The sequence below is a fragment of the Camelus bactrianus genome, chromosome 19, assembly GCF_048773025.1.
Source record: "Camelus bactrianus isolate YW-2024 breed Bactrian camel chromosome 19, ASM4877302v1, whole genome shotgun sequence".
Classification (NCBI taxonomy): Eukaryota; Metazoa; Chordata; class Mammalia; order Artiodactyla; family Camelidae; genus Camelus; species Camelus bactrianus.
The window spans coordinates 7,284,949-7,298,349 of record NC_133557.1 but is presented as its reverse complement, the minus strand read 5'-3'; the positions used below and the strand labels follow the sequence as shown (position 1 = coordinate 7,298,349).

General features: G+C 38.3%; 1 protein-coding gene across 6 annotated transcripts in view; it reads right to left on the bottom strand.

Moving 5' to 3' along the window:
- Positions 1-12,215, bottom strand: part of RNF24 (ring finger protein 24) — a 58,476-nt gene extending 46,261 nt beyond the window's left edge. The window contains exons 1-2 of one of the 6 annotated variants that reach the window (XM_074346975.1): positions 12,083-12,208; positions 5,758-5,920 (exon numbers count right to left, since the gene is read on the bottom strand). The gene's annotated coding sequence lies outside the window, so the exon portion shown is untranslated. Of the gene's footprint in view, positions 1-4,072; positions 4,474-5,757; positions 5,921-11,865; positions 12,035-12,082 lie in introns of those variants that run through there. The other 5 variants (XM_045508592.2, XM_045508594.2, XM_074346976.1 and 2 more) reach the window with 5 other exon arrangements.
- Between the last annotated feature and the right edge of the window lie 1,186 nt (positions 12,216-13,401).

Below are 13,401 nucleotides of genomic sequence, written 5' to 3'. Positions count from 1 at the left end.
GCAGTTAGTTATCTTAGCCTGAAGAAAGTATGAAATTCCTTGAGGAGCCAATTTTCCTCAGCTTTACAGGAACTTATAAGCCAGAACATATGTAAAATGTCAGAAAAAGAACATTAAAATTACAAACTCAGAGCTAATAAATTCAAAAGTGAACTACACCTTAACTTCATTAAACGTAATAGAGGTATTCAATAACAATGTATTATCACAAGATGTAGGATTTCTATAAATTCAGACTGAACAATATCTGGCACTTATAAGATACTCAATAAATAGTTATTCACATGAATAAAGGTAAGATGGTAAATCTAAGCAGCATACTGGATGAAATAACTGCAATATTTCTGAAAAAGGAAAAACCATCCTTGTTTCTGGCATAAGATAGAAAAGAGAATGTACAATCTTTATGGCCTCCAAAGAGCAGAGATTCAACACCACTAATCCCTGTGCTCTACCACTTTCTACCCCACAAAGCACTTAACAAACACAGGAACTGGATAAAGACTGCATGATGGGGCTCTAGCTCAGGGGCTTCTGGCTACATTAAATGAGGGCAAGGAGGCAACATAGCTGAAACACAATTTCCTAGAGTTCTTTTTAAAAGAAGAAGTGCATACTTCTTTTTAAAATCTTATTTGAATAATCTTTATTTCAATAGTGAAATCAACCCTACTAGTCAGCACCCAGCATAATGACTTGCATACAGTAGGTGTTCTAGGAGCCTCTGTTTTAATTCAATAGGTAGGGAAATGTAATTTTCAGTTCTAAAACCATTTTAGAGTCCTGATGAGGAATAATCAGCTCAACTGACTAATAATAAGTATACTGATCATACCTATGGTCTTTTGAGGTATCCCTTTATAAAGCCATTTTGTATCTTTCAGAAAAGACCCACAGTATTATTATTTTAAAATAAACAGCATAATTATAGCAAGGGTTTGCCTATGGAGAAATCATACTAGCACATATGTTTAATGGCCTTCTCAAATATGATTAGAGGCTGTCTAGAGATGTTCACTAAACTAAGAACACTGACATGTTTAATTTTTATTTGATATCAAGGTTATTTTCCCCAGAATATATAAATTTAGAAGATAAAAACAACTGGTTTAAGGTAAAATGGAACAGGAAAAATAAAGCTTTATTTGCATGATTTTATTCAATAATTTTACTGATTAGGTTTGCTTAGAAACAGTGATCAAAGGACTCTTTCTCACAAAGCACAATTTAAAGAAAAAGAATGATATTCAATGATGAAGAATTCTCCCTGCCTTTAAAGACATTTAAGTATCAATTCTATAATACATAACCTTGATTTCTTTAGTCTATGTACAGTTTCATGAAAATACCGGCAAAAATGTTAGGGATAGACATATGCAAAAAGCCCAGTCTAAGAAAAACGAATGGATTAAACATTTAGGGGCTGGACCAAATTGACTCTGGAAATCTCCCAATTTAAAAAAATTAATTAATAAAATATTGAAGTATAGTTGATGTACAATAGTATATGTTACAGGTGTACAATATAGTGATTCACTATTATACTCCATTTATAGTTATTATAAAATATTGGCTATATTCCCTTCCAATTTTTTAATCTTAATCTAGGGGGAGGATATAGATCAGTAGTAGAGCATGTGCTTAACATGCATGAGGTCCTGGGTTCTATCCCCAGTACCTCCATTTAAAAATAAATGAATTAAATTTTTTAAAAACTCTAATTACCTCCCTGATCCCCCTCAAAAAGACTGATTTAAAAAAATAAATAAAATTAAAAATTAAAATAAAAGTCTAGTTAGTACTCTTTCCTCTCTACTGCATCATTCTAATTTATAAAAGACTTTCATTTATCTCTAACTCTCAGAGCAACTGAAGTGTACATTCCTAATTGTAAAAGAAAAGCAATCATTCACATTTTGCTACAGTACTCAGAATTTTATTGTAACACTCATTAAAAGAAAAGATTAACTCAATTCCTTTTATTCTGATTCAAACTCATTATCTGTTATCGAGAACATAATAGTGTTAAGATTATTTGGCAGTCTCTCACACAAAATGTATTTCAGAGTAACCCCAAACAGATGATGAGACACAGGTCTTCTTTACAGAATTCCTGCTAGTAAATGTGAAAGAGAGGACATAATAAGAAAATCACTATTTTGCCACACTGTTGAAATATCTGATACTGACATGACCATCAGTAGGGTCTTTAGCTGTAAGTGAGATAGCCAGACAACAGCAGGCCTCTGAATGTGATGGATATTAAGCACCTCCTGAGTATTCTTGCCAAAAATTTAAATGTTTTAATCAAGTCTCTTGAGCTAATTTCCATTTGTAGGAAATAAAGGGAACAGAGTAACTGACACTGTGAAGAAGCAAACAAATCCCAAATGTGAGAAATTCCACAGGACAACTGACCTGGTTCCTGTAACTAGTCCATGACACACACAAAAAAAAATGCGGGGAGAAAGGGAGGAGGGAGGAACTAACCTAGATCAAAATAGGCATGAGAGACAAAATGACCAAATGTGATCTGTGGACTTTGAATCCTGGTGTGATCAAACCATCTCTGAAAAAGATATTTGGAGACAATCGGGCAAACCTGAATAGGCTCTAGCTATTAGATAATACCAAGGAGTAACTGTTAATTTTATTAGGTACGAGAATAGCATTTTGGTTGTATAAGACGATATCCTTATTTTTTAGAGATGCATATAGAAGTATGTCAGGGTATACGTACAAAAATGTCTTGAATTTGCTTTAAAATACCTCATCAAAGAAAGATAAAAGAAAAAAGGACAAACGAAACAAATGTGTCAAAATCTTGAATGATGGACATATGGGGATATGTTGTACCTCTGCTCTACTTTTGAGTGTATTTACTATTTTTTATAATTAAAGAAATTAAAAAGAAGAACCTCACTAACAGAGAAGTCTGAAAAACAGTACAGGTAAATCTAGTAAGTAATATTAATCTTGGATAGAAAATAAATGGATCAATGAAAAAAATTAGTATGACAGTTGATTATTTAGAAATTGAATGAGTTATAAGGAAAACATCAATTTTCTCCTCATATTATACGGTTAGTGCTATAGACTCAATGTATGACACATGTTCCTCCCTCCTCCCCCCAGATTCATATACTGAAACCTAATTCCCAGTGTGATGGTATCTGGAATGATTAAGTCAGGAGGGCAGGGCCCTCATGAATGGGAACAGTGCCCTTATAAAAGAGGTCTCAATAAAAAAAAGCCCTAAGATAGCTTCCTCGTCCCTTCCACTATGTGAGGATACAGCAAAAAGACAGCGAAAAGTATTGTCTATACAGTAGAAAGTGGGCCCTTACCAGACACTGAACCTCCTGTTACCCTGATCTTGGGTTTCCCAGACTCCAGAACTGTGAGAACTTTCTGTTGTTTGTAAGATACCCAGGCTATGGTATTTTGTTACAGCAGTCCAAACAGATTAAGATAGTCAGATAGCTATGATATACAGTGTTTTATTCCTGAGGTAGGTTTGACTACTGAAAACCCATGGCAGAGAACAAGCAGTTTTGCAGAATACGTTAAACAAAAAACTTTAGGAATGCAGCTGTTTCCTCCCTCAGAACTGTGTCATGTTTTTATGTAATCTGGAGTTCTAACTAGATGGTGGTAATGAATTGAAATAGAGAAAACTGAAACACAGAGAACAGGATTCACAGCTGCATTTTTAACTGAATGCTGTGAGTTTTGGATTATCTAGATGAACCGTTAAGTCCAATGACATTGTCTTTATAAGAAAGAGGAGAAGACCATGTGAACGCGCAAGCAGAGACTGGAGTTATGTAGCCACAAGCCAAGTAACTCCAGCCACCAAAAGCTGGAAGAAGCAAGAAGAATTATCTCCTAGAGTCTTTGGAAAGAGTGAAGCAGCTCTGCTGACACTCTGACTTCAGATTTCTGGCCTCCAGAACTGTGAGAGAATAAATTTCTGCTGTTTCAAGCCATCGATTTTGTGGTAATTTGTTACAGCAATGCTAGGAAACTACACAGTCCTGTTGCCCCATTCTAGCAAGTCATTTTTATTTACCTCATTTGTAGTTAGTGTAGTAGTTCTTCAACAGTCAATTACTTCTAGATTATCAGAAGAGATAAAAAAAATGTAGAATCTCCAATCTCCAAATCTCTCCTTTTCTCCAGCCATTTTCTGCAAAGGTCTCGGAATTTCCTCTATCAATAGTCTTCCAAAAAGTGCCAGTGCAGGATAGCATCTGAATAGTAAAGACTTACATTCTTGTGAAAGTTGACAATATCAACTGAGACACGTGGTAGGTTGGAGGATGAAGGCCTGGGTTCTAAACCTGGCCCCTGAGCTTGTGAACTTGAACAGGTTACTCTGACCTTTCATTTTATCATCCATAAATAACCCTTTGAAGGTTGCTGTAAGGAGTAAATAAGCAACATGTGTAAAGATACTGACATAAAAGTTTTTTTGGTAGAGGTTAGCTAACGTGTAAGATGATTTTCTGGGTATCATATTGCCCCTGGCTACTGATAAACTGTCCTATGGTTTAAAAAAAAAATCTCTCACTACCACAAAATTTCCTCTGGCTTGTTTTCAGGGACAATCAATAAGTTTAAGTAAACATTTTCATTCAATTATAGACAAACAAGAGATTTCTAACATATTTCTGAAGAAGTTTCGCAATTTCTTTTGCACTAAAGGAAAAGAATGAAAGCCTACACCTTTGATTTATCTTCCCACCAACTTCCCATAAACTATATTAGCTCACACTTCAGTGCTTCATTATTTGCCAAACTTTTTCTTTCAGTACAAGATGAAGGGCCTATTTGGATATGATACCTAGATTCTATTTCAAGTTTATATCACTGAGCAAAATTTTTCATGCTCAGATTTGGGAGAGAACAATAAAGAGACACAGGTAATTCATAATTTTTCGGTTTGCCTAGATGAACTTTTAACAAACACAGGTAATGCAGCACCATTCAGCCTCCAAATTAAAAAAAAATTTTTAAGGTAACATAAAGCATACTGATAAGACTGTGGTGAAGTTGTTAACTTTGAGAATTCAGTAAACATTGTCATCAAATTAAATGAATGCTCATTATACTTGCAGTGCCATATTTGTACTTTTGTCTTCAATTAAATTATTATGACATTTAGTTTGCTAAAGGAAGAATTGTATCTGATACAAACACCCATTTAGTTAGGAAAACATAAATAACAGACAAAATGAGACAGATTTTAAAACACACATAATTAATGTTCTACAGAAGCATATGGTTTATAGGAGAGCAAGCTTTATGACAAGATGAAAATTTATACTAATCCAAATGACCAAAACTTTAGAAGAAGAAGAAAATGAAAAGAGGCAAACCTCACTTCATGAAGAGTCAATAAATGAAAACAGTAACATTGAAAGCAGGTAAACTGGAAGTTATTTATAATATAAAAACATTCACTATCGATACTTTAGTAGTAAGTAACTCTAATACATCTAACAGTATTGACCCTATTAAAAATTCAAGTTGCATTGCACATTCTCAGAGCAAATTCTCAACATGAGGTTCACTCGTAATGCTGTCTAAAAAGGGGCTTCCTTCCCTTGCCATTCAGGCTTGTTCTATGTCATACTGTCCTTAGGGCAGATGCAGGCCCCAAGTTGGCTTTCCCTGGAACAACCAACCAAAAGTAAGGCCACTGGCCAGTTACTCCTGGGCCAGCTGGCATGGAACAAAGTGTTTGGTTCCTACCTCCAGAGCAGACGAGGCTCAGCCAGCTGGCTTTCAATGGACTGCACTAGTTGGAGTGCTCACAATTCCTTTCAAACCATCTGGCATTCTTGTTGAACTCTAAATTTACCCAATGCTAGTCTGACGTCTGAAATGCTCACATAATTGGAGGAGTCTCCACTGCCTACCAAGATAAGAAAAGAAAGAGGTAGAGTTACTTACTGCTAAGTCGATTACTTCAAGAAACAATTTCTAAAATTAAAAACTGCTTTCAATTTTATCTTGTGTATTATCTACCTTAAAATCTAAACCATTAAGCAAACTTTCAAAACAAAAATCAAGACAGATAATAAGGGGAATAGATAATTTTACATGCAGAAAAGTTTTAAGACTTCTTTAAGGCTGGCAAGATGCGACTCTCTACTCTGAACTTCTATAGAACCTGTCTTTATCCCTCATATGGTCCTGCAGTGGATTTTGTGTTGCCACATATTTTTATCTTCCCAGCTAGCTAGTGAGTGAAAAGAGCAGTATCTTATAACTACTTCTAAAAAATCTGTTGAAGACATACTGGGTGTTTTAAAAGTTCCATTTCCAGAAATAAGAAAATTTAATAAGGACGAACATGAAGAAGGAACCTCACCTCTGGGCAAGCCAAATATACAAGGAACAGGACCTGGCTAGAAATAAAAATATTTTATCAAGTGATCAAATGATTTATCAAATGACCAGACTGCTGGAAGTGGTATAGGCTGCTCATCTGTCAATTGTAGATCATTTACCCAATCTATCAGGTGGGCTAATCTTGGGAAGAGAGGGTCAAGGAATCAGAAAAAGACCTTAAAACTAAAAATAGGAGAATCACATTCATAGCCAATATACTCTAGAAGATATAGTATTATAAACAAAAATATTACAGTGGCCAAGTCAGATCAAATATTAGAAAGTAGAGAAGAATATACAAACAATAACTATAATTATAATTTTTTTTCATTCATTAACCCCTATGCCAAGTACTGAGTTTACCATTTTACATATTACCTCATTTGACTCACATAGCCAACATATGAGGTGTGTACTATTCTTATTTCCATGTTGCAGATGAAGAAACAAAGAGGTTAGGAAATCTGCCCAAGGTCACGTGGCAAAAAGTGAAAGAACTAGAATTCAACTCTAAGCAGTCTGACTCCAGAATCCAGCTGTGAGACTGCCAATGTTAAATTACACTTAAGAAAAAATGAAATGTAATGTAAAATAGGGGAAAATTCAATTGTTAATACATTCTTCATAATTTTTTCAATTCTAAGTGTAGCAAAAAGTAGAGAATAATTTAAAAAAATGAAAACTGATTTTGTTAGAAATTTTTAAAAAGTAAGAGCTATTCTACCAGGTTAAAAATGTCAGTTATTCTTTTTTTGCCCCCATATTAAGTAAGTACTTTTGTCAACTGCTGTCCTAGACATATAATGATAAACAGGATAGATGAGTTCTTTGCTTTCCTGGAGTTGACTTTCTAGTGGGGGGGTAAGAGACCAAAAGTTCAGTCAACAACAGAATTTTGTAGAGTGATACGTAGTACAGAGGAGGTAGGGAGGAAATGCAAACTTCTCTTTGAGACATTTACCCATGAAGGTAAACAGAAGGGGATGGATATGAGGTCAGGCGAAAGTTGTTTTGTTGTAATCTTTTATTCTGCTTTTAAAGATGGGCAGTATCAGAGAATTTGTGTATGCTGACATGGGTGGTGCCCTGTAAAGTTAATGAGGATGTGAGAGAGGGCACAAATGTGGAAGTCAAGTCCATGAGTAGGTATGAGGGAGAATATGGTGGGGAGGGGAGTTGGCCTCTGATTGAAAAGAAACAGAAAATCTATATCCTAGGGAAGGCAGATCTACAGATTTGGTGAGGGAAGGATGAGGGGTATGTGATAACTTCTAAACCCTCAATGAAGTATGAAGCCTGCTTATCAGCATTGGGGAAGGGTGAGCTGCTCATGAGTTTAAAGAGCGGGGAGAAATTAGTTACAGACAGAAAGATCTTATTAGGAATCTGGTAGCTTTTAGAGGCCAGTGTTGAGAGCCTACTTCAGATTTTTGGTCATAAATCTTAAGTTCTCTAGTAATATTCAGCCACTGATGTGTACCCATGGGAAATTAGATGAGGGATAAAACAGCTGTAAATAGAAAAAATTCATGGGTTTAAAAAACACATATCCATGAGATAAACACTAAATCAGTGACAATACCCAAACAAGCCATGGTCTATGTAACTATTTGTCTCCATCTTCTCATCACAGAAATTCTTGCAAATAATGTGTTTGTCATATTTAGTCATGACATATTTAATCATGAAGTTTAAAAACCGTTTCTTTCTGGTCATGAATGGTTCTATCATTTCCTAATGTGCACCTGATAGTCCTCGTGTTGATTCTAAGACTGACTGCATTTTACTATCTGAAGAAACTTTCTCTGGTGTTAACTGTTATTTTCAGTTAAAAGTAAACTGATGATTCTATTTAAAATTTAAGAAGAAAAATTAAAATACCCCCTCAGGGTGCATGCTTTTGATTATCCAATTGTGCTCCTAAACCAGGATGTTGGCCTAAGACCCAAAACATCCTGGGGAGCATTCATGTCCACACAGCTTTAAGGAGAGGAAACAAAGACCCTACCTCTTAATGGAAGCATGCCAACACCATAAGAATAGCAAATTGGGTGAGATGATGTATAGGTCTGTGTGTCTGTATACACATATATATATACTCATTTTGGGAAAATATTATCTGCCCTATAAGCAAAAGGAAAGAAAAAGGAAAAGATGTTTCAAGGAATATCATGAAATGTCAGGAATACCAGGGAAAAAAAGAGGATTCTAAAATCTTCCAGAGTGGGAGGAAAAAGGAATGGGGATTGGAATGACGTTATACTTCTCAATAGCGACACTGGAAGCATTCAAAAGAGGGACACTAATTTTCAATCTGGAATTCAATATCCAATTAAACCACCATTCAAGTGTGAGGGTAAAATAAAGACATTTTCAGACATGAAACTTCTGAATTCAGGAAGGAATTTCAGAGTTTGTAGGTGCCCTTTCTCAGGAAGCTACTAAAGAATAAGGAAAACACAGGATCTAGGAAATCAAGGATCCAACTAGGAGGAAGGCAAAGAGAATTCCCAAGATGATGAAAAAGGTAAGTCCTGGATGACAGCTAAGAAAAAGAAATGAAACAGAGGTTATCTGAAAATGCTGAAAGAGGATCAGTTCTGTCAGAATTTGAGGATAAATTAGTGACTGGTACAAAGAAAACTAAGCAAATGAAAAGCAAGCAAACAAAAGTGACAATTATTTAACTTGGAAGAAATAAAAGCTGCATAAGAAAGAAAATGTAATGGCTCATCTGTGAATAATAGATACCTCGTTACAGTCATATAAATACTGAATACTGACTTAACTGGGAACTGTAAAGTATAGGTATGAAGGAGGATGGAAGGATGGTTGTGTGGGACAACCAGGTCCTCAACCTCCAAAATAGAACTCCACAGACAATATTCAAAGGTGGAAAGTCAAGAAATAGCAGTTTAAACATTAAAAATGAAATAAATATAAATACCTGAAGAAACTGCTAAGAGTTGAAAGTAATTGAACCATATGAAACCACTGATTTTTGACTAGTTCTCAATCTAAAAAATGGCAATTTCATATAGTTTAAGCTAATACATTATAATAACATTATTACTGATTTCAGAATAAACTTCCATTTGAAACAGAAAACAATTATTGACAGAAAATGCTGGGAGGATAATGGATCCAGTTTAGGGTAACAAAATGTCATTGTATATACCATTACCATCACTAACATAATAATATTAGTATTTCTAATGAATATAAAGATTATATTTAATACTAAAACATCATTTAAAATAATTTAAATAAAGTAATTCAAAATAAAATAATTATAAATTAATTTTTTAAATTTAACCTATTGTGACAACATAGGAATGACTTTAGAATTTTTCTTCAATCATCATACTACAAAAATGCTAAACTATGGATTGGTAAAGACTTTAATTAACAGAATGCTGAATAACAAGTCCAGGTTGTTTTTAGTTTCCTTTGTTGATACAAATAGCTAAGTCACTCTTGCAAAACTAAAGTTCCACAATACTTCGGTACTATGCAAGCCTATTTCAGTGACAATTCCGGTTATACTACTCTGTTTACTCAAGACTTCCTCTTATGATTTGTTTTAAGGGGATTCTTAAAAAAAAAATCTAATGTAGGTAGTTTATAAATTATTGGGGTTGCTTCAATATTAGTGACACTAGTTAAAGAAGCCCTTGTTTTCAAGTTAGCTTGTTTTGAGTTAAATTCATTTATATTAAAATTTTATTTAAGTCTTACATCATAAAACCAAAACTTCTCCAAACTGAAAAATAAACTTTTACTAATTTTAACTTTTACGAAAAAAGAATTTGACCATGCTAACATAAGTTAAGATTTTTACCAAGAATAATGGATCCTGTTCCAACCAATGGAAAATTTCCCCTTCAAATTAAAAACAAATTTTTTTTAACAGAGGGAATATACATAAAGAAATACTGTAGAAGACTGCTTAGTTTATATTTCATTTTGCACTGAAAACTAATTAAAATACATGGATTTAAAATATATGTGATTAAAAGTAATAGTCTTAAAGAGAACCTTAAAAGTGAATCAATTCAATTATTCATATCATCTAATAAGCTCCTCAATTTTACCACTACTATTTTGAATCGAAAGATTATAATAAAAATACATTTTGGAGGTATGCTTCTTATAGTAACTGAGTTTAGCTAATTTCCTATCACTGCAAAATTATACCGGTAAAAAAGAAACTGAAAAGCCAACCATCTTCTAAAGCTTAAAAAATCTGTTTAAAAAGAGACGAGGTCCGAGAAAGGAATAGTTGGTGTTATTACATTTGCTTCTTTTTAATTGGTCTACATTAACTGTGACTCCTCATAACTTCACTAAGACAACAAAGTCAGGCAGTCAGAGCCAAAGTCTGTGGGAACCTGCAGAGCTTCCTCCTCTCTCTGGGGATGAGGACAATGATAAAAGGTGTTCTGTTTTCCAATAGTCCTGTAAGAGGAGCCATTGAGCTGGGCTGCACAACCAGACAACAGAACACAGGAAAATTCAGATCAAAGCAAGGGTGCATGTCGGGGTAATATGCAATAAAATCCTTTGCCAAAGCATTAAGGGGGGTGAGGAAAGCAAGGAGGTGGAGAGAACCTGCTGGACCACCTTCTTATAAGCTCAGCCAGAGGCAGGAAGAAACATAATCTACCTGTACTGAGGAGCTGAGAAAACAGTGTCCTAGATATACTGGAATATATAGATATACTACCAATTAACTAAACCCACAAAGCAGTGTCCTATATGCACAGGAGTTTTCTCATACGTATATATTAATATATTACCATTAACTAAACCCCCAAAAGCCAAGTGTTCTAGATATTCATGTATTTGAGTCTACAGACATACATTTTCAATTAACAAAACCCACCGGTTGTACAGTAAGAAACAAAGAAATACTGTTTGAAAGAACATCAGGGGAAGACTTGGGTGAAGATGTGATGAAGTAATACGTCTTTTTTCCTCAAACCCTTTTGAATGATCTCGGATTCTCTCATTTCATAGGTGACACATGCACCATGAGGTCTCCAGAAACAAAGGAGGGTCTTTAATTCTCTGGCCTGTGGAAGCACACACGGCCCCCACCCACCGACAGGAGGTCAGCACCTGACTTTCATTAATGAGTAAGCTGAGGAGAGAGATCTCACCCCAGACCACAGCCTTACACACAGTGACAAAAGGGCACGAGACAAACGCCACAAAGAAAGGGGAGGAGCAGATGGGGACCAGGAAAACACTGCCACGCCGCGCCCCCCAAGGCGCGTTCCCATCGCCAACACCGAGGCAGCCGTCCTCACCATCCCCGCCCTTGCCTCCCTGCTCTTCTCAGCCACCTCCCACACCTGGAGACCCGACGCCGGGCACAGGCTAGCGGGGCGTTCGAGGTGCCGCGAACCTTCCCTCTTTGACCTCCGGGTGACAGCCCTGCGCCTCCCTTTGTGCGGGACTCACCCTGCGGCTCAGGAAGGGCTCTCCTCCGCGTCCCTCCCGGCCTGGGGCCACTGTCTCACCGCTCCCAGCTCCCAGTCAAAGCGCCGGGAGTGTGAGTGGGGAGGCCGGCGCGGGCCCACGGTTTCCTCAGCATCCCGAACCCGGACCCGCCCGGCTCCCTAAACGCCAGCCCGGGGACGACGGCCCTCGGCGACCCCGCCCTCGTTCGCTCACTTACTCGGTCGTGCCGGCGGCGGCGGTGGCGAGCGTGGCGGGACCGTCAGCGCCGGGCGGAGGGCGGCGAGCTGCAGGAGTCTGTCGGGACCCAGCGCAGCTGAGGTGGCAACAGCCGACTGCGAGCGGCGGCCCCCGGCGAGGGGCGGGCCCGGCGGGGGAGGGGCGGGCGCGGGGCGGGCGCGGCGGGGGAGGGGCGGGCACCGCGCCTCTCATTCAACAGCGGGGGCGGGGTGAGGGACCCGGATGCCCGGGCAGCCCCCGCCCACCTCGCTGAGCCCTCCCTGGCTTCAGAGTCTGGAGTGCGCAGGCGCGGCGCTCAGAGACCCGCCCCGCCCCGCCCCTCCCGCTGAGGTTGTGCCACGAGAGGAGCTGGCGCGGGTAGATCTTACCTCTTTTGTGTTTCGTGTTTTTTCGTGTCCTGTAAGCATTTTTTTAAAGTGAAAGCTTGAAATGCCACTTCCTTACTAGCATCCAACCTGCCAGCATGCCGGGGACACAGGAGTGGCATTAATCTGTTGGGGAAAATGTGCACACAGCCCTCTTCCTCCGTCTGTTTCATCTGCAGCAGGTCTCAGACCTCTGAGACCCAGAATCTAATCAGATAGTGGAGAGAAGTGTGTGCAAGAAAGAGTGCATTACTTTAGCTGCACTGACCTAGTCTCTTCAGACCCGAGTTCGCATTCCACAAGTCAGGCAAGAAACTGACCTTTGTTTTAGGGGGACTTAGCTCTTCCTGTAATACCAGGGCCTAGGGTTTATCTAATGCAGCTCCAAGGATCAGGGGAGGCCCCTTGTCTTTGGCAGGCAGTGTGTTCAGCAGAGACACCCTCCTGTTCCCAACCCCTTGGCTCTGCCAGAAGTCTTTGGCATTGCTGGAAGTCTGCAGTCAGCAGGTCTCACAGTCATCAACTCTTCAGTGTGTGGGCACTGGAGCTTGGGGAAATTACAGAGATGATTGTCCACCTTTCCTCAGTCCCTAAGTCCCTCGTCCTACCTTCCTTCCCCTACCCTCCAGGCCCCCTCACTTAAACTATAAACAGCTCAGGTGCTTAACTTTGGGAAGCAAAGGTCTTTGTGGAAAATGCCTGAGGGCAAGTCCCTTCTGCTTTGGCAAACAATGAACCTCCAACAGGTTGGGGAGGGGAGGCATGTGGAGGGATAAAGACAGAAACCTCAGTGAACATCTCAAGAAGTTACCCAGTGGTGGCAGCCTCCCAAAGTGAAAGCTAGGTAGAGGCATGTGCTAGGTAGAGCATGACAAAAGAAAGTCTGTCAACACCTAACCCTCGCCCCTGCCATTGAAGCCAAGAACTCGGGGGT